The 26,972-nt window shown below is 40.1% G+C and overlaps 1 long non-coding RNA gene across 1 annotated transcript in view; it reads left to right on the forward strand.

Annotated features, from left to right (window-relative positions):
* The window catches only part of LOC129110012 (uncharacterized), a 78,063-nt gene extending 61,082 nt beyond the window's left edge, over positions 1-16,981 (forward strand). Inside the window, exon 3 of the long non-coding RNA XR_008532109.1 lies at positions 16,624-16,981. This is a non-coding gene — a long non-coding RNA (uncharacterized LOC129110012). The remainder of the gene's footprint in view (positions 1-16,623) is intronic.
* Positions 16,982-26,972: the final 9,991 nt, after the last annotated feature.

Genomic DNA, 26,972 nt, shown 5'->3' on the forward strand with positions numbered 1-26,972 from the left:
TAGCACACACATTAAGTAGGAGAAATATAGAAACTGTTATTGAAAAATTGAAAGTTTTTTGACAATTACTGCCAATAACATTACCATTTATTGATCACTGCATGCACCAGGGTTTTGTCCATTCAACAAAAATACCCCAAATAAAAAAATAAAAACCCATTGCCTCTGCAACCTAGGTTCTTGTCCTGCCAGACAATGATGATGAGTTCGCTCTGGGTTCTTTTTTCTGCTGGATTACATGACTTTGTTCTTTTGTGATAACATCTACTCAGAGCCTTATATTAGCCCCCATTATGCCTGTCTAAGCTTTGTGTGTGTGTGTGTGTGTACTGGGTAGTAGCACCAGTGTATGATGTATCCAGTTTATTATGTTGTATATCCATATACTGTATGTCCACTTGTGGTATGTACAAATATATGTATGTGTAAGAGAAGGAGACTCTTAATTGTCAGTCTCTTTTTACAGCACTTTAATGACTGAAGATCAGTTCTTATCTCATCTCTTAGATAGATGTTTTCTATACCAATGAACCCTGGCTGAGCAGCTATAGCCACTGGTGATTAAGCGACATTGCAGACAGAATTAAATGAATGGGGCCTTCCCATTTTTATGGTTTCTACTCCAGTGCCAGCTCAAACGGGCCACTCACTTGGCCTCCATATAGCTGCTTTCTTGCAAACCGCTCATACAAACAACATCACACTCAACACTGCACCTCCTTGGGTCCTAAACTATACACCTGCCATAGCTGCATCCACTAGCAATGTCGACGGAGAGCGAGCTGTACCCAACATGCCCTTTGGCAGTAAAACAGTTAATAGGGGTCCCCTCTCAGTACGCTAAACAGAGTGCACATAACGCAATGCTAATAAATGTGTCCCATAGACCGCAAGTGAACGCACTTGACATTGCACGTCCTTTGGTGCTCAGCGATACATCTTCCAAGTGTGAAGTCATTCAGATTAAAGGTTATCGAGAAAATCAAAAGGACCTACATACATACATACATAAAGACAGACACTCACTCTAATTATATGGTAAATCTGGTTATGTTTTTGCTTTGATCAGACTTTGAATGTAGTAAATACACTAGTTATAATTGTTGTGGTTGCACTGCCTTAACCATATCCCAAAAGTTCATATCTATTCATTTCAATTCAATTTAATTTATTTTGTATAGCCCAAAATCACAAATTTGCCTCAGAGGGCTTTACAATCTGTACACGTGACATCCTCTGTCCCGGATCCCTCACATCGTCACAGGAAAAACTCCCCTAAAAAAAACCCTTTAACAGGGGGGAAAAAAGGAAGAAACCTATGGGTTTATCTGCAAATATCCCAGCAGTGATAGCAGCAAATATCCTCACGAAATGCTTCAAAACAAATCATAAAGAAAAGAACGTATAGTCGCATGTTGACATTTTATTTCACCATTCTTCCCGAGGTATCAAACATTAAAACACACACAATAAAACAGAGTGCAGAAAACAAAGTAAAAACAATAAAAATACTGCAGTGAAGTGGAATTCAATAAACTCACTTGAAAGCACAGACTCAATTATGGCGAGGCTTGAGTTTAGCTGGAGGGGAAAACTTAGTTTTTAACTGCTGGGGCTGGGTGAATGGGTTGACTTGGTGCTTGGGTGAGATATTTGTCTGGGCAGTGTGCATGCGAGTGTGTTAGTGCGAGTGTGCGGGTGTGTTTGTGTGTGGATGTTAACGGATGTCTGTGTGTGTAAGCCACACAGCCCCTATCCTTAATTCCAGGGTGAACTTGGACTTCCTCCCCTTTCAAGTCTTCTTTTCAACACAGACTGACACGAGGCATTTCTCAATGATTCATCTCTCTTCCTCCCTCCTTCATCCTTACTGAGATGTTTGTTGTTCTAATAATATCCTGCTATTGTATACGGCTAATTTAGCAGCTTCAGCATATTTCAACCATTATTTGGCCTATACATTATGTGATAGCATCTTTTAAATGATTCTGATGGCTTACATTTTGGTTTGTAGAAAGTAATAAACATGGTGCTGCAGTTTATGTGTTGATTTTATTCCTTTAATGCAAGTGTTCCCTGGTTGGATCTTTGAGGGTAAAGTGCTGCATGCATTTCTCTCCGTCAAACTGTCTTTTAGGATACTACTAAAAGGAGTTGCCAAAGTGAGAGACAATAAAAATCCTACCCATTAGGGGCTTTATTTTGAATTCTTGCAACTGTAAGTCATTAATTTTTTATAATACTCTTTAGGTCTTTTTTTGTTTCGTAACCACTTCTCTCTCACGGCAGATCCCCATGTCACTTTACCAATAAAAGAAAACTTCAGTACATCTTTATATTGAATATAGTGTTGACCGCCCACAGGGGATGTTCACTAAGTTCCCAAAGGTGTTGGTTGTCAAGCCTCCAGCTCTGTGCCTGTTCAATGTCACCTCACACCAGACCCGACCCTGTTGGCCTATCACCCTCTGAAGGTTGAACTTTGACCTTCAGAGAAGTGACCCTTGATCTTAACAGGTCCTAATGGAGAGGACTGCTGGTGACAGGAGACAGATGGAAACACACATACATGTAAAGGCAGATACACATGTGCTGGTGCGCAGACATTCAGACACTCTAATGGAGTGGAAGGCTTTGCTCGGCAGGCCCGAGGAGTGGCAGGAGAACCGTGGGGACACACACACAGACAGAGCTCGGCTTACACAGGAAACTGCTGAGACACGCAGGTCAAGTCTGTTTCCATGTTTATGGACCCTGCAGACTTACAAAGGCAGACCAGCACATACACATTCACTGTGTAATCAATTTATTTGTTTTGTGTGCCATTGGACAACGTTTTGGCTAAGACAGCATTGTTGGTTTGACAAAGTAGTAGCTGGTTTTGTCTACCCAGGACTACAGGTCAGCTTGACTTTGTTTTATGACTGTTGTTTGAGAACATGTATGCTAGTGTGCACAAACTCTCAAAAACATGCAGGAGAACTGCAGATGCATACACTTCACCTACAGTAATTGAGTTTTCTGAAGGTTAAACTGGACACAAACTAATCTGTTTTGGCCTCCAAGGGCTACCGTCTCCTGAAATAATGAGCTTCGTAGTTTACCCTTTCCTAAACCTCCCCAGTAGACCACAGATGGCCTTTCAATTACCAAGCTAAAACATGCAGAATGGCAATGCATGGCATTATCAATGAACATGCAACAGGGACCCCCCCCCCTTTTCAGCTTCTCATGAGCAAGCAGGCAAGCACACACACTAACACACAAACACACACACAATTGCAGACATGCTCAGGCACATGCTGACAAATACACAAGCATATGGTGTATGTATACACACTCGCATGTGTGGACACGCACACATAGAGCTAGATTACTCTGCTTATTTGCTTAGCAAGCAATCTTTGTTGGGGTCACCACTCCTCACCCCTGCACTGCACCAATCTATAAAGCCAGCCCTCTGGGACCGCGTCAAGCCAAAGTGTTTGTGGAGTGATCCGAAGTTAGTTTCTGTGCTGCTGCTGCTGACTGTTTTACCTTCTACCACAGATTTTAGATTAAAGATAAATAGATTATGCAGCAAAAGAAGACAGGCTGTGAGGTTTTGGACTATCAACTCATCCATGTGACATCAGGCCACTTTCTCTCTGATTTTCCTTGATACCTTTTTATGATTAAAATGTTCTCACTTTCAAGTCATGTGTCCATTCAAGTGTTGGACTGTTCAAATCCTCCCGACTGTAACATTTTCTATGGGACAGATGAACATTACTTTACTGTATAGTTTTAAACTTCTACTGCTTTTTCTTACTTTTGAGATGCCAATCACCTGCTGTCAATGAACAAAGTGCATGCTGAAGTTTTGCTGCTAATTGTGGGCTGATAAGAATATGTTTTAATTATTTAATGGGCAAGTTGACCACCAGCGTAATCTATCATATTTATTATGAAAATAATATATATGCACTGGGTTATACAATATTTATAGAATATATGCTGATAGATAAACAAATCATGTTGGGGAACCTCTGTAATCTGTGTGACAGCTTAATGTAACTTTTGGATGCATTTAGTGTGAAGTGTTTGCCTAAATGTGTCTCTTTTCAAATAGGCTCATTCTCTGACATGATGAGATGAGACAGTTGTGAAAAGCTATATGTATGCAAGTCCTACTGTTTAGGAATATATAATTCTCTATTGATATGCTAAAAAGACATTTGGGATTGGGGTTTTAAAGGCAGATATCCAACAGGGAGTTGTGGGCTAGCAGAGGGTAGCTGCATAATCAGCTCCACCATCAGCTAACTGATGTTCTGCATAATAGAGATGGGATTTCTGGGTCAGTGTGTGCATGTGTCTGTGTATGTGGTGTGTGTGCGTGTGCGTGTGTGTGTCAGTAGGGGTGGGGGTTTGTCCTTTTATCTGCATGTATGTGTGCATGTCTGCATGTGTCCTTTCTGCATGTGTATGCATGTGTGCAGTCTACGTCTGTATGCTAATCCGTGGGTTTGTGTGTGTGTGTGTGTGTGCGCGCGTGTGTGTGTGTGTCAACGGCTGCGACCTCTTTCCCCACAGGGAGGACCGTCCCTGTCTCATTAGGGAAGAGAGACTGAGTGAGACAGCGACTGACAGACAGACGGGAAGGGCGAGAACAAACAAAAACACAGAAGATGGGGGTAAAAGAAAGATAGGGAGCAGCAGTGGAAAGCAGTCACAGAATGTATTAAGGGGTCAAAGGTCACTTATTCATTACCACAATGAGCAGAAAGGGCCATGGCAAAGGAGGTCACAAAGTTTTCTGATTCACACAAAAAACACACATACACACACACACACAGACACACACACATCTCCCACTTCCCTCCATGGGGTATATGTCACAATCCAGACTTCACTGTAGTTTAATTGAATCAAGAGGCAGTGTGTGGGTGTTTGAGGTTTAGGAAACTGGGGAAGAAGGGGTGTGTGGGGGTGGATGGCAAAAGTGTGTGTGCTTAAATAGACAAAAAAATCTGATTGTTCGGTTCCATGTGTGTATAAGTGCACCCAGAGCTCTGTCTGTATGTGTGTGTTTTGTGGCGTGTGCATGTGTCTGTCTGCATACGTGTGTGTTTGTGTGTGGATGTTTGATTACTCAGATCAGAAGAGTCTTAATCCAGCTTGTTTGGCTGTATTGACACAAAAGGCAGGTTAACATTTCTTTTAAGTTAGAATGAGGTATGGAATCTTTTTTTCTTCAGACAGAGGTTTATGTAAGAACAGAGAGAAAGAGGGGAGAGGAGGGGGAGAAACTATAAGAGCAGCCTGAGAAAATCAAAGGGCAAAATGTAGCTCTGGGTATTGTACACACGTATCATATTCAAGTCATTAAAGGATATTGAAATCACACTTTGTGGAGGAGGACTGGGGGGTTGAGAGAGCCAGAGGTTGAGTGATGGAGAAATGCTGAGTAAATGTCATGATAATCCCGGAAAAAGAAGAATAACACTGAAGTACAAAGCAAACCACAACTGAAGCCCTGAACCTCAATGAAGCCCACCACCTTATGATTACAGAGCCGTGCGGTTTATCTGGCAGGAGGTTCTTATACTTATTACAGTCATAATCTAAACTCCTCCTGTGTTCATGGTTCAAAACGCAGGCCAACACATGTCTAAAAGATCAGGTTCTTTAACATTTGTGACTTTTCCACACTTCATAGTGTCCCAGTGAACACACGGTCTTAAGGCTCTACTCATATTGCTGAGCTAAAGTCATTTACACTGCCTATTTGAATGCAGATACCACGTCGTTTGATCATTGCAAACGTTTTTCATGGACTTGTATTGCCTCTAAGAAAGTGAGAGATGGAGGGGTTAAGGATGAGAGAGAGATCGATGGATATAGAGATAAGAAAATGCTGAGAAACAGCCGAAGGGAAACAGAGCGTTGGAGCGAGAAACAGACAGGGAGCAGAGCCGGGATAGAGTGAGAGTCAGAGACAGGAAAAAAAAGAAAAGAAAGGAAGAGAATTAAAGTAACCACAACAGAAGCCCCAAAGCCCACTAAGTCCCCCTTCTCCTTATGATGGTGGGGTGTGGTGTTGGGGATCTGGCACAACTTCCTACAGTACGGCCCCTCTCTAAACATCTCATATATATACACCCAGTCAGAGACAAAGTCACAGCTAACCACATCACAACGTTCCTGCATATGTGTGTGTGTGTTTGCAGGCTCACAGAAAACACACGCTGCCTGAGCATGTCAGAGCTGTCTCTTGATCTCATCTGTCTTTTTATTGCCTAATCCCTGTCTCTCTCTCCTCGTTCCTCCCATACCCCCCTTTCTGTCCTTCATCTTCTCCCTTCAGCCCCCAATCTACTTCCTTTCCTAAGTTTTAAATATAACCTTAGTTGCTCCGGCAACAGATGATCCTTTCCATTCATGCCAATAAAGGTTGTGCCTTTTTCCTACCCTCGCACACATCTCTCTTTCGCTGTAGGTTTGATATGGTCCCTAGTTCATTGAACCTTTTAAAGTGTTCACGTTTGCCATAGATGAGTTTCAGCCAACCCACCATATGGGTCATTCATGCACTCTCCCAATGGGTTGAGAGTGAGACGATGGTTTGCTCATAAATGTTTCATTCTGGTTTACATAACAGTGGCTCAGCTCTTTGGTAGCACACGCTGAATGTACGATTACAAAATGCTGGCTGTTCCTTCTCGCCCTCGTCTTACTCCGTGTCTGTCAGTCAGTCAGTCAGTCTCTCATACGTTCTCTGTCCCTTTAAATTGGCCTCTCCTTCGCTTTCTGACTCATTTTATAAAAATAACATGCAATCGAGACATATCACCATCGCACTGCACGCTCTCTAATTTTTTTAAATTTCAACCTGCCTTATTGACATGACAGGTAACATTTGTGCTAACGCATTAATCAAAGGAAATAGCAGGTAAAGGAAGAGAAGGACAGTTGGAATCATGGTAAAATATGATTATGGTTAAAATAATATTGGATCTCTAGACATGCAGTCAAAACTAAATAAAGAGTAACCAGAGTAACTATAAAACTTATAAATCTGCATCAAAGTAAACATAATGACATTCTAAAGAATGTTTTCAAAAAGTAATAGGTTTATTCAAGTTCAACCAGATCAACGTATACCTGGTCCTAAATCAGATTACATATTTGGGAACAATGTCTAATAACAGTTTTGATAAATTTCAACCGGTAGAAGTTGTTTAGCTTGAGATGGAAACGGATGACTAAGAATCTCCAGCCACGTTTAGGCTGTGAGAAACTTTACTCCAGGCACAGTTCAAGCATACTGTAATGCTCACTATGACAATGCTAGCATACTGATGTTTAGCAGCTATAATGTTTACCATCGTAATTTAGGGTGCTACAATGCAAATAAACACAAAGTGAAGCTGAAGTTTATGGGAATGCCATTTGTTTTGCAGTTATTGGTCATAAACCAAAGTATTGGACAAATGTTGATTTTGACTTGATGAGTGGTCAAGGTAAAAATCAGGGGGTCAACAAAGTTATGACAATTATTCATGTTTGTCAAAGCATTTCACTAAAAACCAAAAATACCCACCCTATGGTGGTGCAAGAGGTAAATTTGGGGCTTAACATGTACGATTCTCACAGCAAGCCGATAACTTGTTGCTTGACTCAAACCAATATCATTTGAATCCAAAGTCCAAAACATATCATGGCAGAGGTAATAAAGATGACTAATGCATGATAAATATACATTTTTTTATGTGAAGATTTTCTAGTGTTATTCATGTATCCATTATCTATGCCAGTTTATAGAACACATCAATTCTGTATAGAGCAGTAAGACAGCCCAGTGCAGGATCACAGCTTATTTGTCTTCTTTCTGTCTTGCCTCGAGGCAACAGGAGACGTATTGAGTTTCTGCCCTGCCATACGTCTGTGTCTCCCCAATAGAAAAGGAAGCTTTTCATTTTTCGCATGGTCGTGAAGTCTGGAGTAACTTTTTCACAACTTTGGTGATATTTTATTCGTATTGTTTTTGGAACGTGTATAGGAAATACAGTGTATGTGTTTTCTTACTACAACCTGTTATATTAAAAAAGTAAAACTTGCTGTCTCAACTTTTTCTCCCTTTGTGTGAGTCTTTCTGATATTCAGACACAATAAACATCTCTCAACTTATTGAGTTCAAACTTTCAACTGTCCTGCCTCTAAGGGCGGAACATACGTACATGAAAGCACAGCTGAAATTTCATTCAATTTGTGCGCAGAATCTGCCTGTAATTATGCTCTGATTCACGAAGGCAACAGATAATTACACAATCAGTGACTGGTGCTTTTTAGACACATTCTGTGAGAGAAGCAGGATCAACTTTTATGCAGTGTCAGTTCAGTTCACATTAACTGAGAAAAAGTTGTTTTGTAAACCTATTTTAAAAATACCCTTTTAACCCTTTGAGATCACATCCCGGGCCATAGTGTGCAACTATTTAACAATAAATGCATAAAAAACTTTATTTCCTAAGCTAGTACCAACCACTTTCAAACAATAATATCCTGACATCCATCCATCAATCAATCTGCAACTTTTAGCAACAAAGGAGGTGTGTGTAGAGCAACAGTAACTCCGTATTACGCTACATTCTAAACCCACCCACTTTTTGGTGGTCCAATCAAAAGTAAAGGATTTGATTTAAATCCCTCTTGTTACTGTACACAGCTCAAATATCACAGGGGAATTCATCACAGTACAAAAGCTAAAGACAATCTAATTTCCTTATCACTGGGACTTTAATACTTCAAAATCAACACATCAAATCACATCTGTCTCTCAGTCATGCAATCCCCACTGTCTTTATTGACGGACATGCATCCAAACATCTACTATCACTGATTGCAAAGACACAATAGATGGTACAGTGTGAGTGAGTGCTGTGGTCCAACACGAGCTCCAACAGCTGCAGTTACATTTTAGCTGCTGTTGTAAGTAAGGACACCCCCAATGTATGAGTCAGGTCCTCTGGGCCATTGAGCCAAGTCCCTCTCACCACCCATTAACGTGAAAATAGTTAATGTGTTTCCATGCTGGTTCAAATCCCTATTTCTAGATCAGTCGTGGTCCAACCTCAGTTCCTTCTCCATTATACGTAGCCGCCACGACTGTGTGTGTCAGGTTCTTTGAGCCATTTATAAACGTGGTGCTGAGCAGACAGTCACTCATAAATGTCAGCGTAGGTCTCCACCCTTTGGCAGATAAGTTTTAGGGGGGCTCAACATGCCATTGAATATAGTTTGGCTCTAATCATCCAAACATATTAGGACCCATATTATCAAAGTATTCATAATAATTTCCTTAATTATCTCTCTGTCATGTCATCTCACATCTTATTCTCTCTTACTTTGTCAATGTCTTTGACTTACTGTGTATGATTCAGGCCCTTCTGGCTTGTTTTGATGAGATTTTCTCTTTCACACTCTCTGTTAGGTCCTGTCGACATTTAGTAGATTGTGAAGCTGACATACGATGCCCATGAATGATGAATGATGACTGGAGGTCTGTCTGGTGCCACCAGAATGCATAATACAGCATAGATACAGCGATTCCAGTCCTCTGCATCAGACACATGGTGAGGGTACTGTATCATATCATTGGCAGATCTGCTCTCGGCAGAAAAGTACAACCACTTAGAGTTGAAAGACACCAAAAACAGCATTCAGTCAATATAGGTTGGGGGCAAGAATGCATAATGCCAAAAAAAAGATCAACCACAACGATTACTGTTACATAAAAATGTAAATGGACTGTACTTGTAGAGCGCTTTTCTAGTCTTCCGACCACTCAAAGCGCTTTTACATTACATATCATTCACCCATTCACACCCATTCATACACTGATGACAGGGGCTACCATGCAAGGTGCCACCTGCACATCAGGACTCTAAGTCTAACTAACATTCATACAACATCCACATAGCCTTCTGGGGCAACTTGGGGTTAACTGTTTTGCCCAAGGACACATCGACATGGACTGCTGGAGCCGGGTATCGAACCGCCGACCCTCCAATCAGTCGCCACAGTCGCCAATTTATTTATACTATGGTCTAGGTTAATACTCGATTTTGACTTGCTGCAAGGTGTCCATTAATTCCTGATAATGGACACCTACTAAGTAGTTATGGTTATACTGTCTCTTCACCATTCTAAATCCATGTGCTGGCTACAATAAAAAAATTTGGGGGTGAAAACACATTTACAAAAATTAGTGTGTATTAGTGTGATTTGGGGACAATGGATAGCTAACTAGTCTTGATGTTGAACATACTGTCAACTTATTTTTACTGATTGCCAACCACATCTAATGTAATTAACTTTGAATCTTGCTAGCATGATGGTAGCTTTCTGGCTCGTAGCAGAGCCAAAGGTTTCAATGAATCTTCCATTGCGAAGTCATATCTAAGATCCGTCCAAATACTGAAGCAGAGAACAATGTTTTCATTGCATAAGAACCTTATGGGATGGTAATGATTGTTCCAGCCTGGTTATAGACTGCTTTGAATGGGGGTCAGTAAGATATGTTGGTTGGTCAATAGTGACTAGTGTTAATATGAGTGTCCTTTAGGACTGTGAACTATAAAGCTCCCTGTTTATGTTTTTATCTGAAGCTCTCTCCCAACACGTTTAGGGAGGCTGTGTACAGTAATCAGTGCCTTACACAAGTATACATAGTAGCCAGTTAGTGGGTTAAAGTAACCAGCTAAGGGGGTCTGAAGGCATGATTCGGACCACCACTACTTAAGAAATGGCTTAATTCTAATATTTCTCACCTTGTTCATATTTTAGTAATTGTAACACAGCGTTTGCGCTTCAATGTGTTTCAAGGCTAAAACGTAAAAAAAGTTGATTTTTTCTTTTACAAAAAATATCTAATAATAAGTATGATAGACTCATCTCATTTTATGTTAGATTTCTCAATTAATCTTGTTGACTCATAAACCTTTAAGTCCTTGCCACCTTGAAGATTAACAAAGAACCTAATAGTTTTTAAGACCAGTCTACATAAGGCAGCAGGCTATAAGTGGTTTTGACCCTTACTTAACCAGCTCAATAATATGTGCAGAACTTTTCCATCCATCATCACATCACAGTTTTCAATATAGATTACCAATAAATTTGCTCTTTTATGACAGCTTTAGAAACACATTTTGACCTTTGAAAAGAAGATGTGGGAGTGCATCTTTTTCTGCATACAGTATGTCAGACACGTATACATCATATGGACATGTTTATACGCCTGCATGTCTGTGTCTGTGTGTATCTGATTGTGTGGGCTTAGTTATATGAAGGGTGTACAGGTATGTGTATGTGCCCGTTTCTGCATCCCGTTTCTGCAGATGCATGTACTGTAGATGTCTGTGTTCCAGTATAGAAGCATTTGCAGTTATGCCGGTGTCTGTGTGTGTGTGTGTGTGTGTGTGTGTGTGTGTGTGTGTGTGTGTGTGTGTGTGTGTGTGTGTGTGTGTGTGTGTCTGTCTGTGTGTGTGTTTCTACTGTAGTATGTAGGTCACCAATATATTCCTGATGAGGTCTAGTCCTCTGGAGAACTCTACAGATATGAGGGCCTAAATTAGACACTATTATCTGTGTGTGTAACTGTGCGGAAGAGTGAACTAGACACCATTATCAGACAAGAGCCTCACCGGCATGCGTGTTCAATTTTCTGCACATGCATGCTTTTACATGTAAAGAGCAGTATCATGAGTGTGTTTGTCCGTCTATGTGCTTAGGTGTTAAATTGCATGCTATTTCCAACATAATGTATTTGAGTATGTTTGTGTGAAAATGACACTGTGGTATCATCTGTAAGGCTGCATGTTACCACTGACCTGGGACAGTAAACCTCCACCCTCAGTTTTAACGACTGTTGGCTCAGAGAGCCTGTCCATATTGCTGTTGCGGAGCCAAACTGCTAATAAGCCTCAAGCACCACTCCAAGAAAACTAGGTGGCCATTGGCACAGAAATGGCTGAGTGTTAAGGTATTGCCAACTGAAGAAACACATATAACATCCATAAGGGTTGTGTTTGTAGCATGAGGGACGGGAGAAGGTGATTTCATAATGCGTAAAAATGTGTTAAATTCTGTGTTTTTCTTGCTTGAAATAAATAAAAAATGGGTTTTTGGAAGAAGTCGGGGATGGCTGAATGTTTTAAGAGACATGATTTTTGAGCCATGCCTATCAAACACCTAAATTTCTTTCATGCATTGCTTCTTTTATTAAGCACTTTTGTATGGCTAAAGAACCAAGGGCAGTGATAATGAGGTTTCTTTTAAGCGCACAGAATTACTGTCACTTCCTCAATGAAAATAGCATAGTTTCTAATCTAGGACAGTTGAAACCTTACATTTAATTCCCCTTCATTTCAGGATGTCGACGTTTCCAGCTAGCCTACTCTTGGTAAGTCGCAGTCGACAATACCACATGCAGTCAATCTGTCAAACCAATTTTTAAAATTTTGCCAGAGCTCAGCCCAAAAGTTACACTGAACCTGAGATAGATAAATGAGGAGTGAGAATGTCTACCTTTGAAAAGCTTCATGCTTTGACCAAATCATATGCTGTCACTCCTAAGCTTTAGATGGCCTGCACTTTTCATCAAAGCTCTTGATGGCTACCTTTCACAGTACTGTCGAATACACCCTCAAAAGCTTCCCCCCCCCGTCCTCCCTTACCCTCCCAAATCTCTTTCTTCTCCCCTCCAATGTCGGCTACCCCTCTTCCCTGCCTCTCCTTCCCCCTCCCTCAATCCTTCCATTCCCCTTGTCCTTAATCCCTCCATCCTCAATCAAATCCTCAAATCCCTCCAGGTTTTCTTTTTTTTCTTTCTATGTGCATGTGTGACTTCAGTACTGTCAAGGTAGATGAAACATAAGAAATTCAGATTCATCACAATCATAACCTGCCATGATAATAATCCACTACTATTCTTCCCATGTGGTGGTAGGCCGATGTTACTGGCCTTTTCGGGATTTATTTGCATATTTGTTTCCCCTTTGTTTCTTTTGATGAATTATTTACTGCGGAATGAAATGACAGCAGAGATCACTGATGATTGCTGTCGCGGGTGGATGGGTGCCTTTCTCCTCTTTGTAATTATTCCCTTTTTTCCTGATTTTCAATCAAGTTTTTCCACTCATGTTCCCCGGTGACAACAGACGAGAAACCTGAGAAACACACACACACACACACACACACACACACACACACACACACACACACACACAGACACACACACACACACACGCATATATTTTTAGCATTTCTAGTGGAACCTTTCCACTGTCTAGTGGGAACGCAGCTTCCTTTGTTGTTGTAGTGATTACAGAGTAGGAAACAGCAGGAAAAAAGAGGAGAGAAGGGAGATCAAATGGGAAAAAAATACTGTAAACACTAATGTGCTGGGAGGGCCACCTCCCACACACAGGACAAATGAGTGAAAACTCACTCACATATACATCCTGCTTTCCATCATCTGACCAATCAAGACACTTGATTAGCATAAGATCAATTACTACTAATAACTGAACCGTACTGTTTGTGATCCATTCGAGTAAAGTTTGAACACAAAGTCAAAATGAGCCTCCAGGAGCTTAAGGTGTGGATCGCGTACATATTTACACACAAAACAATGTCTTAAGAGTTGTAATCACAGTGAGTTGTGTCCACATAGGTGACGTGATTGCAAGCCTCAGAAACTGTATGTAACAGGGTACACACACACACACACACACACACACACACACACACACACACACACACACACACACACACACACACACACACACACACACACACACACACACACACACACACACAGTCGTCCTGTCCCTGTATTGCCCTATCCAGAAATAACAATGCATAATTCATGTCCCGAAGTCTCGTCTGCAGACAAAAGTCAGTGTTTTCATTTATTATTTATTGAAAATAGCTCACATGATGAATCCTTTAACAAACAGAGCTTCCAGTAAGCACTGTACCTATTTCTTCTTCTCTTGCTGTTTGTGTTTTGGCATGGATTTAAGTGGGCTCATTAGCAAAGATGAGGATGTGAGGAGAAGAGAGGAAAGGCAGGGGAGAGAGACAGTGAGGAAGGGGGGGGTGAGAGAAGAAATGAGGCCAAAGGATAAAGGAATCATTTTTGTAAAGGTATGAATTAATGAGAGGCTTTTGCATCACAAGCTAATTAATTTAACAATGAAATGCTTTAGGGACTAAGTTCTAACTTTAAGGACATCACCCATTTATAGAGTAAAAGTTGATTATTGCTACCCAGTGGGTATTTGAAATTGACTGCATTGCAAAACCTGGAGGTGTCAATGTATGATAATCAAATTTATTCTTATACTTGATGCAGTGCTACTACAGCCTGAAAATCCTGCGGAGTTAGTACAAGAAAAGTCCCTAGCACACGTACAGACACACACACTGTCACAGTTACACTTGTTGTGCGGACAGTTTGCCTTGAGAACGGGAGGCAATTTATTGTAGAGTGAAAGAAGCATTTGCCATCCTATGCTAATGCAGTCATCACTTATCCAGAGAACTTGCATTTTTTTTTCTCTGCTTCTACTCCACCCCTTCACCATCCATCAATCATCCAAGGCATGAGGTATTATCTTTGCAGAACATTTTATATTCAGTCTCCCCTTAGATGGGTGGACGCACACCCATACACACATGCAGTCATTTTTGCTAAATCAAAAAAAAAAAAAAAAAAAAAGAAATATCAAATCTGGTCTAGCAAAGGCTGAATAATTGATGTGTTATGTTAAAAAAGGAATGAAATAATCATACCCTGTTGGATGTTGGAGGAACATCAAACCCAGCGTCGGAGCTTGGCAGACTGGGCTGAGCGGGGTGGGGGCAGTATGTCTTTGGGACGGCTGCCCTGTGAAATAATTATGAATAGCAAAGAGTTAGAGGATTAGGAGATTTTTGTTCTGCACTGTACCTGACACTTTGTGCATGCCCACCCGTGCTTTTTTAGCATGACCAGGGTCCAAGTATCCTGTATTAATACAGCAGGATTTTCAGAAAACAGTTTGTTTTGTCGGGCTGGGAAACATTCCAATAGGCCTGCAGAAATGGATAAATGACAACAGTAGAAAAAGGCACATTGCTCACAAGAATTGCTGATCTAACGGGAAGATATTGGTGCCTCACCGTAAGCAATGCATCTCAGGGGTGCTGCAACAGCTTAGCCAGCATGTTGGACTTTAGTAACAGCAAGTTGTTCCATTTCCAAATCAAGAACTCCATTGATTTTTCTTACCAAGGTTAGTGTAACTGACAATAATATAAAGTTTGAAACAGATTTGAGTTTAATAAAACTATGATATTCCAATTAAATAAAAAGAACATGAATTGAATATACTCCAAGCAGGATTTTTTTTTCTTGTTCTACTTAAGAGAGTTAAAAAATATCGTTTTGTGCCCATCTTTGTATCTGCTGAAAAAAAAACACCATTATCACTAGACCACCACAGACTAATGAGTATGCATTGTGTTCAGTTCTGACCACACACACTCGACTTGGTGGATGGTTTATAATAAACTATCAACACTCGCTTCACTGTGCTATAAGCTCATGGTGATGAAATGGAATAATATCTTCCTGTTTGCTACCGTAGACTAGTGGGCCTCGTTTTCATGGCTATAAAAGTCATCCATGAATATATAAACTGTACATCTCTTGGATGCACCCACACACACACACACACCCCCTATGCATCAGTGCTTCAAATGAAGATAAACTGTTTTTATGTTTGGGACCACCTTTTAAGATTGTCCCCATTTGGGATGCAACAACAGTGCATGATGAATACATTCATTCCAAGCTCCAGTGAGAGCTGTGCAGCCGAGCATCTCTGACCGATACCTTTTCATGATTGTATGAAGGCTGTATAGTATAGATTTTCCCATACAGCAACAGAGGGATATAAATGTTTATTATTATTACTGTTTCAGTTTCCCCATTCGCCATCAGCCTTTTTTTTTTGCCCACCAGTTCCAATTTGCATTTAACGAATCATCTCAGGGAATGAGATATGGTTGGGTCAAGAGGTGTATTTGCTCTCTTTTACTCTGCAGGGGTTGGAATTAAGATTTTATAGATACTTACGGGTACTGTGCATACAAATGACAGATATCGTGTGACCAACATGATGAGTTTCTGGAGAGAGGCTGAGGAAGGTGATTGAAAAAAGTGTCCTGTAAACTAAGAGTCAGAGTAGAGAGGTTAATTTAGTGTGATGACCCCAACTAAACCCTCTGAAGGAGTGTGTGACTCAGTGGGTGAGAAAATGTGAAATAAGTTGTCTGTATCCGTCAAAGATGACACATGAAATATGGTCAGCATGCATCGAGCTCTACTAAATTTAGAGCACATGTGTAAACCTCTGGATGGATGGGTATAGGGTTAGAAAACTTGCAAATGGTGGCATATCCTCTTTGGTCCCTCCTTTGCTTTACTCCTTAAAACTCTGCCTTCCATCCCGTATCCGAGCCCTCTGACTTGTAATGCTGTTCTACTCTGGAGGGGCTTATTTTATTAATTCACTGTTTCCTCTGTTACAGGCCCCCTTCTATGTAGTCCACATTGCAAGAAGACCACCTCACAGGGATTTTCCCCTTCACCAGGTAACCACAAAGGAAGAAAAGAAGCACATTATCCACATGTACAACATACCCCCCCAACACGCACGCATACACACACGCAAGCTTTCTGTGCTACTCAATGCTGACCACCAGCACAGCAAGAAACACGCACGCACGCACACACAACATATTATCTCTATGAGGTGTTATACATCAGTGACCACCAACACAGGGTCTCAGTGTTCTCTAATCCACAATCAGGCTGAATAATGCGCTCCATGCAATGGAGGGATTACACTGTCGGATTAATGGGACTTTTAATTTGAGTCATTGTGAGTGCTCATGATAATACGAATAGGTGCAGGAAAGAATACCACTGCCTCTATATGATATCGTTAAATGTGTTACAACTGCACATTTCACCTCCTGCATTAACTGCTATGACACACACACACACACACACACACACACACACACACACACACACACACACACACACACACACACACACACACACACACACACACACACACACACACACACACACACAGTGAAAATGAGCATACAGAAGCTTTGAAAGACTGTGAAACTTACTGCTATTACTAGGAAAACTACTGTAGCTATTGGTACAGCCACCACTACATCATCAGGTAGTATTACTACAAGTACATTTACTCTATTTTTTACTTGGAAAAGTGTTGTAATGTATAGTCACTGATCAGCCATACAATTTCATTTGGAGAGAAAGTTACCTTTTTACCTTCCAATTGTGAATACAGGCTGATGCCTTATGCAAGTACATGTGTATTCATAAATTATTTATAAATGAAAGAAGGCCAACGGCACCAGATAGAAACTTTGTACTAGTACCATTCCTAACTCGAGCAACCATTACTCTGCCACCATAAGTTTTTGTCAGTTTGTCTCAGTGTTCTCCTCTTCATGTGTAAACAAACAACAGCTAACAACAAATATGGTGGACTAGCCCCTCAAATACCCAGTATACCCAATTTCTTTTTGTTGTTGTATAGTATGTGTATTTATTGTCTGTGTCTGTGTAGTTGAGCTGCTGCAACACTTGAATTTCCCCCATGGGGATCAATAAAGGAATATAATAATAAGTATGCAACATGGGTTGTGTTGATTACCAAGCCCTACTGCTTAATTGCTGCAACTGGTATGTTTTCATATATTTACCATGTCTATTAATAAGGTGAATTTACTGTAACCGTACAACTGGTTGCCTGGGGTGCCAGTTAGGTCAGCGCCTAACAATTTTTGAAATGATTCATCATTTAATCAGCTTTAGTTTGGTTAGCTCAGCAAATACTGTATAGCAATATATAGCATATGTTAATACATAGTTTGATGTCTGCTACCTAGATAGGTCCAAGATAGAGAGAGGAAGAGAGAAAAGAAGAGTAGAGGCCAACGGTTAGGCAGAAACAAAGCGAGAGAGATGGGCCAAAGAACTTTAGCAGCAGAGTGAAGACAGCTTGGTGAATTGATCGATGGGTGGAAAAGAGAGCTGTTTAGTTTACCATTCTGAAAGGCAACAATAGAAGCACAGATTTAAGCACAACCATGGGTAAACAAAGGGAGGCTTACAGAACAGCAGTGTATTTTTATTTTTCTTCTCCTTCTTGTCTCTTACTTCTCTTTCGTGCATTCTAGCAGAAACACGACAGCTGTTCTGATTTAAAAAGAATTGTATGTTAATTAAATCAATTTGGATTCATTGTAATTTGCACAAGGTCAGTGTGGTGCATGATTATTTCATCCTCCTGGCTAAGAGAATACAACAACTAAATCCCTAAAATCTCAGTGGTTGTTGAGCTATTTTACTTATAAAACTACAGCGTTGAACTTGCCCTTCAAAACTAGCTTTTCTGAAACTGATGGTTGCAATTTGAATCAATCTCTTTCCTTAAAATCCCAAAAAACTAAAAACTCAACAGATTTCTCAAACAACAGAGAAGGGCTGATCATTGTTTGTTTTACATATTGTTTAAAGATTGGGGAATTATTTGAATTCTGTCATTGATATAAATTGACAAGACCTGTATCATTCTGATTTGGGCTCTACTTCAACCTCATATTAACCAAATAGAGAACCACTGCTAAATTCCACATACAGGCTTACATATATTCTCTGAATGCAAACCAAATGTACCAAAAACTGTACCAAAAAAAGCTGAGATACTGCTTCAAAGGCTACCTTATGAATAGCAACTTCCATCAATGTAACTATTGCGCAACACAAACAAACATAAAAATGAAAACTGAGGTAAAAATAAGGTAAATATAACAGCTTTAGGCTTTTGAATACTCATTATCCCGTTTCTTGACACCCCACTGACTTGTAAGGCCTTCATTATTTACTTTCTTCTGTTTTTTTCTTATTATGCCTTGTTGACGGCTACCTGCCTCGCAGAAAGCGATTACTATCAGCCCAATGACAGAGCTATTTACATCTTTTTATTCGGGTCTTTCTCAATAAGCTGTATGCATCATGCTATGCTGATTATATTAGCATACAAGATATTACTGCCCAGATTTCTGAGGCAGGGATAACAGACTGCGCCAGGGAGGGATGCCTTCACATAGAAACAGTAAGGTTGACATTTGATTAACATTGCATACCCGTAGTCAGTTAATATTTATATGATTGAAAGACCAGTATTGTAATGCAACAAAATCCAAGTTCAATCTGCCCCTTTTATTTATTTTCCTGACTTTGCGCTCATGTCAATTTATGCATGATATGGTTAGACAAAGCCAAACAAAGCTCTTGTATATCCATGGTACATAACTTTTAATCACATCACTCTGGATACTTTTCTTCAAACAACAGACAGGCTCAGTTAGGTGCAACTTTGATAGACAGCAAAATGGACAAATCCATCGTCATGCAGAATGAAGACAGAATATAAATGAATGAAGTTGTGGACTGAAAATTTCCCAATTTGAAATCTTTTAGTCATTCCGTTGCACAAATGATAAACCTCCACATTGTTAGTAAGCAAGAATGACTTGAGAGCATAAATATACATGCTGAACCAAAAAAAACACATAACTTAAACGTCAAAATATAATTAATATAATGTCTCCTTTTTTGTGTGGAGGCGCACATGTGAATATAGCTGCTAAGACTGTGATGTTTTACAGTAAACATGGGACTGGGATGTGCTTCAAATTGGCAAATTGGGACACCCTCGTTGATATGGAGATGCATTTGGCAGGGAAAATGGCACGCCTCATATATTATGCTACAAAAATACACATTTGAAACAAAAGTCTGGTGCTGTAAGCAGGAAATTGGGGGTAAATTGGCACATCCACCCAGCTTTACATTAATTGTGCTCGTGCTATTGTCAGGGCGTCGCAGGGTGACAGACAGATGGGTGAGGGCTGACACATGTTTTTGGAGGAGTTTAAAAATTAAAATGCTCCTCATGTGTGAATACAGACACCTGGGGTAATCAACTGGCTGTGCGTGTGAGGTGTCAGTGACTGCAACACTGTATTTACCCATAAGCCTCTGTCCCTGCCTGTCTTGCTGTCAGATTCTCCCCCCTTTGCTCTCTGGTGTCAGGTACACTGGCACAATGTCATGTTTGCTGACTGATAAGAGCTGTCCTGTTAGGAGAAATAAACATACTTTAGGTAATTTTTTTATATAAAAATAAGGTTTAAATTATGGAGGCAAGGCATTTATTTCTGTTTAAGCTCCTGGTACGACTGATCTCAATGCTATTCAAAATTAATTCACTGGTAATACCCTCCCACACGTCCTTCTCCATCTCCCTTCCTCGGTCTCCCTCTGTAGCGCACTCATCACTGGTAACTCTGTCTCTTTGTGTCAGTTCACTTCATTTTATTGGCATCGGGGTGTGATTCACTGTCTCTATCTCTCTTTGTTCAGTTTTTTTTCTCCTCCTTTCATTCTGCGTCTCCATCCCTTTCTCGCCTCTCCCTTCAAAAATCTGGCATGGAATCGAGACAGGAGAGCGCCTGCTGTTTTTCTGACACACTCTTCCTATCTTAAATCAAAACCAACTGAGGCGAAATCAGGTTATTACCTGAGCTGTGTTTTCGCTTGCTCCCCCTCATCCATTCTTCCATTTTCGCTCAAGGTCTATGAAAATCTACACTTTGAGAAGAAACAGAGGGCAGCCGGTCAGTCAGAGGAACAGTGGAGAGTTGGACTCGAATAGAGGATTGCTGAATTAAATAAATTCTGTAGTGCAAGATGGACGCCTGACATGGTTGGTGAGTGCTTGTGTGACTATGTGTGTTTTTTTTTTGCATATGCTTGCCTCTCAGCCTCCCTTCAAACCCAACAAAACACACACAGTCCCATCATGTAGGATGGTGTTGACTGTCTGCCCTGGTTTGTTGTGGTCTGATTTTTTTGATTTTCTTTTTGCAGCCTTTCATCTTAGGAGAGAAATAAGCATTGACCACAAAGTTTGTCTGTGTATGATCTTAGAAAGAGAGGGCTGCAGTCTGCAAATTAACTTTTAGGGTTGAGATATGGATAGAGGGAGAGGAAAAATACGTGGACTGACGTGGTATAAGGGATGATAAGTCGAGAAATTCTAGATACAAATCCCAAATAACTTCAAATACCTTGTCTAAGAAAAAGAGAGCGATGATGAAAGAGGTAGCAAGGTCTTAACTTTCAGCAAAGGTGAGAGAGGAGGATGGAGACATTGTAAGAAAGAAAAATATTGTGATTTTTATAGATAACAAGCTTGAAAAAGTCTGCTCTGAAGTGATAGATGGATGGATGGAAAAAGAGGAAAGACGTTATAATAAATAGGACAGGCTGAAGAGTTGAAGGAGAGTAACCCAAAAAAGGCAAGGACGGTCAGTGAACAGCATGGCAAAGAGTCAAGCAGGCATAAACAATCGCTACTAAAGACAGATGAAAAAAGATGGCGGGATGGCTGTATCAATGATGGACGATCAGCAATGATGACGGAAGAATGATGGATTGGAGGGAGCGAGAGGGCGGGGGAGTTGTAAACATATCTGAATAAACTCATAACAGAGGCAAATCCACAGGAGGGAGGAGGGATGGATGGTAGGTTGTTATGCAAAAGATAAAAGAAAGTCAGAATAAAGTAACCTTGAAGAGGGATAGAAAGATTGACTTAAAGGATGGGGATCACAGAGGCAGAATGAAAAAGTGAAAATGAATAAAAATGGATATGTTTGCAATAGGATCTAAAGGGATGTTAACTAAAAAGATACATGGAAATTGTTTTATAGACCAGGTTGGATGCCCTCTCAAAATAAATATATAGGAAAGATTTGGAGAAGCTGGAGGGATGCCAAAGTGTTTACAAGTGTGTGTTTGTCTGTCTTTTTGTGTCCCTTCAGGGCCCATGTGACGGGCCAGACTTCATCCTGCCAGCGACAGTTCTGCGACATTATCAAAAACTTTCAGTCTACACAACAGACTGAATGAAAACACTTGATTGCTTGACAACAGGAAAGCCAAGAAAAGGAACCAGGCAAATGGAAGATTGAAATAGCTTCAACAGACAAACCATCTTTGCAAAAACAGCTTACTTTTCATGTAAAAATGTGACTATGATTTATTCAGCTGAAATATATTTGGAGCCTCGCCTTGCATGCTATAGGGAGGTTCCTTTCCAGTCCAATTCATCCGATATGTCTTTGAACTGGGGGGGAACTGGAACACCTGGTTAAAAGCCACATAGACATATGGGGGTAAAAAAGCAAACTTCAATAAAAGCCCCATTGACCCTGGTGAGGATCAAACTCATGAGAGTTCTGCTTTGAAGGAACAGTGCTTACCACTGAGCCTGCGTGCCACCTCTATCATTTTACTCATCGGACAAAAGGTAATGGTGGTATTAACTAGGTTGTTTCATGTGTGTTGCTCGAGGCATTTTTGTAAATGAAAAGTCACCTTTAGCGCAGGTTCAAAAACCATGCTTCATTAAACTGCTGAATGTGCGTCCTGTGTCATGTGGTTATGTAGAATTAAATACAGATTCCACACCGTTTAATTGCTCTACTGATTTTACAGTTATGCTCCCACCTTGAAATAACTATTTTTAAAACCGTTTCAGCATATTTGTTTAACACGTGTGATTTCAAACGTGTACAAATCTTAGTCTGGGATTAATGAATGAAATGAATTCATGACTTTTCCAAGCGACCTCCATTCCCCAGTGGTGGGGGACTAAACAAGGCTCCGCTGTATTCATCCCGGCAGCCCAGCCTCTCTCACCTGTGCAAATTACTGTGTGTAAACAGACTGGATCACACGAGCTTCATGTGGTTGGCCACTTCCCTAGCTGGGACTTGGTCTACTCAGGAGAAATAAGCCATTTCCTGTTCACTGGGGAAAAGATATGGCCAACTGTAACCCACTGTAATTCTTTCCAGGTGGTGGCTGGATTTGTATCTTTTTAGAGGATGTACAGTACTCGACAGGAAACATGTTCAGCAATTTAAAGTCCCTTAAAGCTAGGGTTGGTAATGTTCTTAAACAAACATTTTTGGTTAGATTTGTTGAAATTCTCATGACATCTTGACAGCAATCACTAAATCAAATGCTCTGACAAAAAAAAAAGGCAAAAAAAGGCTTGTTTCAGTGGCTTTCCAGTCTGTTCTCATTCTCAGGGCTTCAAATACTGTTGACACGCCCCTCCAAATCTGATACTGACGCATAAGGAATTTTTTTGCGTCTGGGCTTTCAAGTAACTACAATTAGGGAAACAGATGGATCAAACAAACACAGGACTTTCAGCCTAGAGACTGGTGATCTGAAACCGATGCTTGGGTCCCAAAGTGTTGAGTTATTTTGAAGCTATATGTTTTCCTTACTTGTGTTAAATTTTTTTGTTTTTTTTATTCAAAGCCCAACCATGATGTATATCTTAAACTTAACTTAAGTGTTATTTGTTAACTTTTTGTTCCTTAACTAAGGAAAAATGTTTTTGTTTGAATTTAAAAACGTAAACCACATGTTTACCGGGACTGTAGTGAAGGTCATATGTTGACACGCTGGGTTACCCATTGAGTTAGAAAGTGATGCCAAGGGTTATCATCAAGCGTCAGTATGTAAAGAGTTCGGATGAGAATGTGTTAGTCTGTCGCAGGACTGTAAAAAGCCTGTCCAATCATTTCATTCTACGTGCCCGTCTACTATCTCCAGGAGCTAGCGCTGCTAGCTACTTTCATTGGAAAAGAGTCAGCAACACTGGGTTGGCTTTTTTGGTTGGATACATTTTAAATTCTAGCGTATTCTTTCTAGTTTCTTAACATTATTCTACCTTTAAACTTTTATTTTCACTGGTTTAATTTGTTTAAAACGTGCAAACTTTAAACAGTTTTCATAATTAAATATTACACCTCTTTAATAAAAACATTTAAGTAAGCTTATTCTACTAGTAACAGGGTATGTGGCATGACATTCATAATTAGGTAATCCTGTATTGATATTGTATTGTATCCACTTTACATAAGCATTTTTTGTTTTCTTTCGGTGCTGTTCCAAGGATCCAGTTAGCTCAATCTTTTATGTAAATATAAGACGTGAAGGCTGCAAAGCAAAAATAAATATAAGAGTGGTTTGAAGAAAAGATTTCTATATAAGTATTGTCAGTCATCAGCACTTTTTTAGCACTGTATTTGCATCGCTTAGATAAAATGTTTGAAAAATGTGCACTCATCCGAATAAAAACAAACAAAAAAAAAACTGGAAACTGTCTGACTTTGGTTGTAAACACAGAGATTTTGTTGAGAAAAGAAACTTAATCTGATTATATCACATCTCAGAAAATCTCTTTTTCACATAATTTGATGTATTTTAAATTAATCACTTTGCAAACTTTGGCAAAATCCTGAAGGCTTCTGATCTGATCTGACATTTTAGAGGCTGACTCCTCCCGATCTTCAGTGATATGCATGTTGCGAAGTCTAAATATTCTATTGGGGAGGTTAAAAAATCCACACAGACCGAAGTTAAAGAAAATTAGTTCAGGTTTTTTTTTTGACAATAATGCAGTAAGATTTGCATTAATTATACACAAATAATCAAATATTTAACACACATTTAAATATTGAAAAGCAGTATCATCATTTAAAGTGTATGAGTTAGTAAGATCATAAATACACAATGAGTTTGAGCTACAAGAATATATGATGTGATCTGTGTTAATGCTTTGGATGGATCATTTATAAATCCTATAAACTTGTTAACTGGTTTATATTACAATTCATTATATAAGTATCCTCACAAGGTCATTTCAAACACTGCTCTAATTTCCAGGCCTGACCTTGTGCGTGTGTGTGATAAAGAAGCATTCCAGCCACAGTGGAGGCATGTCCTGGCTAATCCACAGGCCAAAACACACAGGCGGTTAAGTTTCCATGACCTCAACGCCATGCTGCTCGAACACGCACACGCATACTGTACACACACACACACACACACACACACACACACACACACACACACACACACACACACACACACACACACACACACACACACACACACACACAAAAACACACTTGTGCACACACAATATTGTGTCTTCTTCTTGCTTTAGCTCTCTTTTCTTTCTCCCCTCCTGCTGACTTTCATCTCTTTCTCTCGCTGCCGCCTCCGCTCTCTAAATTGCAACATTTTGTCAATTACCATTTAGTTTATTGTTAACCCACTGAGGAAAAGCGAAGTGTGTTCCGTAATACCACAGGAGTTCCGTCGTCTTCAGAACAATTACGCCAATTAGCTCACATTTAAATGGTTTCCAGAGAGGAGAAGCTAGGCTAATAACAGTCCAATGAAGTGACAACCAACCAATTAATCTCACCCTAATTGCTCAGTAGGTAACGTCAATCAGTCATAATCTCCCCCTCTCTCTCTGCTTTGTTTCTTTGCTTTCCGCACACATTCCACCACTCAATGGCCCGACCCACCACCTGTCAATCAATCAAATATAAACCCGCCCTTCCACCCCCTCCAGAGATGGAGGTGCATTCCAGTGTGTTGACATCACGGCCATGCTGCGAGTCAGCACATTTGGCTTCTAACATAACAGTGAGAAATACTGTGTTGACAAGAACAATCACTTAGAGAGAGGCAACTATGAGACAGAGAGAGGCAGCAGCGAGAAAAGACAAGTAGAAAAATAAATGAAAGAATGAGACAGAAACTCATATTTCAAGCAATGGGATGAGTTTTACTTTTGAACCAACAGTGACTCATAATCAGAAACTCATATTCACTTCAGCGTTTTTGCAGCTTAGATCAATTAGCACAAACACAAATCCAATGAAACAATCGGTATGCTGATGATATATTGCTGTATCACTGTGCCACATCTTACAGCCTGTCTTTGAACTCATAGTTTCACAAGCTCAAATGTTTTCATATGGATTGGAAGAGATTTACTCTAAGTACTATTTTTAGCGTTTAGAACGCTACAGTCTTTACACTAACTTTAAATGGCCTCTACACTTATACTGTGGTAGCTTTCCAAAGAAGACTTGATCCTGTCCCTTTTCAGTAGACTTTTTAAATCTAATATATCCAACAATGAATGTATTTTATGATTATTTTCCCATTTTCTTGAGTTTAAAGTAGCTGTTGTTGGCGTTAGCTGAAGCCTATCGAGGGCCAGATGTAGGCCATGATGTATTGGGCCGATTCTTTTGATGAATTAGAGACTGTGTTGTTTAATTGCCATGTGTGCGTTACAGTGCTGATATCAAGAAGCCATGCACAATGGAATAACATGATATTCACCACATTCTAGTGTCAGTAGATCAGTGCTGTTTGGGCAACAACCAAAGTAATGAGCAGAATATCGTGAGTGTAATGAATAATGTATATTATTATTGCCACACTTGGATAGTATCGTAAGGCGTGCGACAAGGGTGAACTGAGCAATCCATTGATATATTGCTGTTATTTCGTTTTACACATTTTAGTTTACTAGCAGACTATTCACTCTGAAGTATGTTCAACTGACAGCCGGGCTTGTGTCAAGGCACCCCGCCAGGAGCTCCCTCACATCTCTGAAAACTATTGCAGCAAATTTCCAAACGGTCGATATTCGGCTAAACTTTCAACATATTGGTAATCTAAACGGTAACTTTCTCGCATGAAAACATTTTAAAGCTTTTAGCCTGACCCAAAACCTCACAAAACTGACAATCAGTCTGGGGCAGTTGAGTGTGTGCAGTAGGCTCACATCTCATACGCAGAAATTCCTGCTATTGTAGTATACATCCTGGCATTTCTTGTGAACACAAAATCTACATATAATGCAGTGGGT

This window comes from Anoplopoma fimbria, chromosome 20, assembly GCF_027596085.1.
Source record: "Anoplopoma fimbria isolate UVic2021 breed Golden Eagle Sablefish chromosome 20, Afim_UVic_2022, whole genome shotgun sequence".
Taxonomy (NCBI): domain Eukaryota; kingdom Metazoa; phylum Chordata; class Actinopteri; order Perciformes; family Anoplopomatidae; genus Anoplopoma; species Anoplopoma fimbria.